At 43.6% G+C, this 4137-nt stretch overlaps 1 pseudogene; it reads left to right on the top strand.

The window, feature by feature from the left end:
• Positions 1 to 2691: 2691 nt before the first annotated feature.
• Positions 2692 to 3699, top strand: LOC141144782 (transaldolase pseudogene; annotated as a pseudogene).
• The last annotated feature ends 438 nt before the right edge of the window (positions 3700 to 4137 follow it).

Below are 4137 nucleotides of genomic sequence, written 5' to 3'. Positions count from 1 at the left end.
TCAGGGAGGCAGAGTGTGTACAGCAAAGGGGGAATCAGCACAGTGATGCACTGAAAAGAGAACCTTCACATTTGGAAAGGAATTGAAGGATTCTGATCTGTCACAATTTGTGGACCAATGTAACTGTACCAACAGACCAATGCCTGGAATTATTCTTTTAACTAGGAGAGGCCAAAATGGTCTTTAAAATGGTTAAAGCCAAGATTTGTCCCTTGATGGTACTGAATGGCAGTTGATGATCTAGACTAGACAGGATGCCTCCCATGGAGTACTTTCTAGCCTCCACATGACACAAAGCAGGCTTTCATATGTTGTAGTACACCGAGAAGTTGACTTTCCTAGCTTTCAAGAGAGTAGGGATAACTAAATCTAATAAGCCCCTGTCCCTCAGACCTTGAGTTCAACAGCCAGGTTGAGCCAGTTCCTTGGGACAGAAGGTCCAGGCAATCCAGAAGGGCACAGTCTTTCAGGATTCTGATAAATCCAATACCATGTCCTCTTAGGCCAGTTTGGATGAGATTCACTGAAATGCCCTCCATCCTAGTTTTGAGCAAATGAGGGAGGCTGGAGGGGCAGATGGGCATATATCAGGTAGAACTGATCCCACTGGGTCACCAGCACATCTGCTGTGAAGACCTATGGACCCGGTGACAAACCTGTGCACTTTATGGCTGCAACTTGACACCAGATGATCAATCTCTGGCACTCTTCTCCTGCGATAGAGGGCTTGAGACTCTTGCAGATGGAGAGCCTTTTGCACCAGATCCAGACACTGACTACTGTGGATTTTCCATTTCTGGATGTGGGTGGTGGCAGACAGCCAGAGACTGCATGTGAATATCTACCCATAAGAATTAACCCAGTTTTCTTTTGAGAGGTTCAACTTCTGGGGCCTCCTTGTTAGCTGCTCAAAGTCAATGTGTGATTGATGTAGCATTGATTATCCCATCCAAAACCTTGTGTTACTGTGGAATAAAGCTGCATTTACAGCGTTGTCTCAAATGAGGCAACCATCAGGCCCAAGACCCTTATGCAGGCATGAACTGCAGGTCAACCTGGGGACAGAACGGCCTGCGAACAATTGCAGAGAAACAGAAGTTTCACCATGGACATGGCTATATCCAGGGTCAGACCCAGGTACTCTAAACAGGGTCTGTTCCATAGATTTCTGCAGGTTGAGAATCCAGCAAAAGTTTTGCAAAGTCTGAACGGTCTGCAAGCAATATACTGATCGTGATAGAAGGGACTCCTCCTTTAGCAGAAGATAATCCAGGTAAGCCACTAGGTGTATTCGGCAGGGCCAAGACCAGGGCAAGCACCTTGAACAGGCCAAAAGGTAAGTGCAATAAATAGTTAATGCCATTTTATCGACCACAGACATACAGTGAGGGGAAAAAAAAAAGTATTTGATTCCCTGCTGATTTTGTACATTTACCCACTGACAAAGAAATTATCAGTCTAATTTTAAATGGTAGGTTTATGCTAACAGCCAGAAAAAAATTTCAAAAAGTTATATATTGATTTGCATTTTAATGAGTGAAATAAGTATTTGATCCCCCATCTGCAAGATTTCTGGCTCTCTGGTGTCTTCTATACAGGTAATGAGCTGAGATTAGGAGTGCTCCTAATCTCAGCTTGCTACCTGTACAAAAACAACTCCACGGAAGCAATCAGATTCCAATCTCTCCACCATGGCCAAGACCAAAGAGCTGCTCAAGGATGTCAGGGACAAGATTGTAGACCTACAAGGCTGGAATGGGCTACAAGACCATCACCAAGCAGCTTGGCAAGGGTGACAACAGATGGTGCGATTATTCACAAATGGAAGAAAAACAATATAAAACTGTCAATCTCCCTCAGTCTGGGGCTCCATGCAAGATCTCACCTTGTGGAGTTTCAATGATCATGAAAATAGCCCAGAACTAAACGGGAGAATCTTGTCAATGATCAAGGCAGCTGGGATCACTCACCAAAAAGAAAAAAAAAATTGGTAACACTACACTGTGAAGACTGAAATCCTGTAGCGCCCGCACAGTTCCCCTGCTCAAGAAAGCACATGTAAAGGCCTGTCTGAAGTTTGCTAATGAACATCTGATTTAGAGAACTGAGTGAAAGTGTTGTGGTCAGATGAGACCAAAATCAAGCTCTTTGGCATCAACTCAACGCGTTTGGAGGAGGAATGCTGCCTATTACACCAAGAACACCATCCCTACAGTCAAACATGAAGGTGGAAACCATTGTGCTTGGGGGGCATTTTTATGCTAAGGGGACAGGGCAACTTCACCACATCAAAAAGGGACGATGGATGGAGCCATGTACCATCAAATCTAGGGTGAGAACCTCCTTCGCTCAGCCAGGGCATTGAAAATGGGTCATGGATGGGTATTCCAGCATAAGGACCCAAAACACATGGCCAATGCAGCAAATGTGTGGCTCAATAAGCATAATAAAGGTCCTGGAGTAGTCTAGCCAAAATTTGGAGTGAGCTGAAGGTTTGAGTTACCAAACATCAGCCTCAAAAGCTTAATGACTTGGAGGGGATCTGCAAAGAGGAGTGGGACAAAATCCCTCCGGAGATGAACAAGAAACATCTGACCTCTGATTGCAAAAAAGGGTTTTGCCACCAAGTACTCAGTCATGTTTTGCAAAGGGGGTCAAATACTTATTTCACTCATTAAAATGCAAATGAAGATGTCCAACTGTGAAGTGAAGAAGCAGAAGATGGAGGAATCCACACTAGAGCAGCTGAAGAAGTAAACGGTGGTGGTGGCTGATACCGGGGACTTCAATGCCATTGAAGAATACAAGCCACAGGATGCAAATACAAACCCATCTTTGATCCTGGCAGCAGCTGCAATGCCAGCATACCAACATCTGGTAGAAGATGCAATCCAGTATGGGAAGAAGCTTGGAGGTTCTGAACAGGATCAACAATGTCATGGACAAACTCTTTGTGTCATTTGGAAGAGAAATCCTGAAGGTGGTTCCTGGTCGGGTTTCCACAGAGGTAGATGCCAGATTGTCCTTTGACAAAGATGGTATGATTGAATGTGCCAGGCGCATCATTGCACTTTACAAAGAAGCTGGTATTGACAAGGAAAGAATCTTGATCAAGTTGTCCTCAACCCGGGAGGGAATTCAAGCTGGCAAGGTGCTTGAAGAGAAATATGGAATACACTGCAACATGACGCTGCTGTTCTCTTTTGCTCAGGCTGTGGCCTGTGCCAAGGCCGGTGTTACTCTCATATCTCCATTTGTAGGCAGAATATTGGACTGGCATGTACCCAACTCAGGCAAGAAGAGTTTTGAACCAAATGAAGACCCAGGTGGGATGAGTGTTGCCAAGATTTACAACTATTACAAGAAGTTTGAGTACAAAACCATTGTGATGGGCTCTTCATTCCGCAACACCGGGGAGATTAAAGCACTTACTGGATGTGATTATCTCACCATTTCCCCCAAACTGCTGGGAGAGCTCAGCAAATACTTCTCCAAGCTCACTCCAACACTCACTGTTAAAGAAGCTCAGGCCTGTAACCTGGAAAAAAATCCACTTGACTGAAAAGGATTTCCGTTGGCAACACAATGAAGACCAGATGGCTGTAGAAAAGCTGTCGGATCGGGAAGTTTACTGAAGATGCTGTAAAACTGGAAAATAATTTAAAGGAGCAGCTTGGAAAATAATCTTTTTAATACTTTTATACAGCAAATCACAGCATCCAGATCATAGCCCACCAATCCTCATTCCGCTTCCGAAATCCTGCATTAGTCTTACTCCTGGTTTTTAATCAACATTTTAACATTGCCATTTTACATATTGTGTACATTTCCTTTTTTGTACGAGGACTCTACTTATGCACTGATTAAATCCTGCGCCTGCCAAAAAAAAAAAAAATTCAAATCAACTTTTTTGAAAGGTTTTTCTGGATTTTTGTTATTCTGTCTCACTGTTAAAGGATCAGTCTATTTTATTAGGTTTAATTTTGTCAGTGGGAAAATGTACAAAATCAGCAGGGGATCAAATACTTTTTCCCCCTCACTGTATATCTGAGGAGGAAGATGAGGATGTATCCTGCCTACTGAAACCAGAAAACCCATAAGCACAATTTGAGCCTTCAGATCTAGAAATGGGACAAA

This window comes from Aquarana catesbeiana, linkage group LG01, assembly GCF_042186555.1.
Source record: "Aquarana catesbeiana isolate 2022-GZ linkage group LG01, ASM4218655v1, whole genome shotgun sequence".
Taxonomy (NCBI): Eukaryota; Metazoa; Chordata; class Amphibia; order Anura; family Ranidae; genus Aquarana; species Aquarana catesbeiana.
The sequence above is the reverse complement of the archived record's forward strand: the minus strand, read 5'-3'. Positions and strand labels throughout refer to the sequence as shown.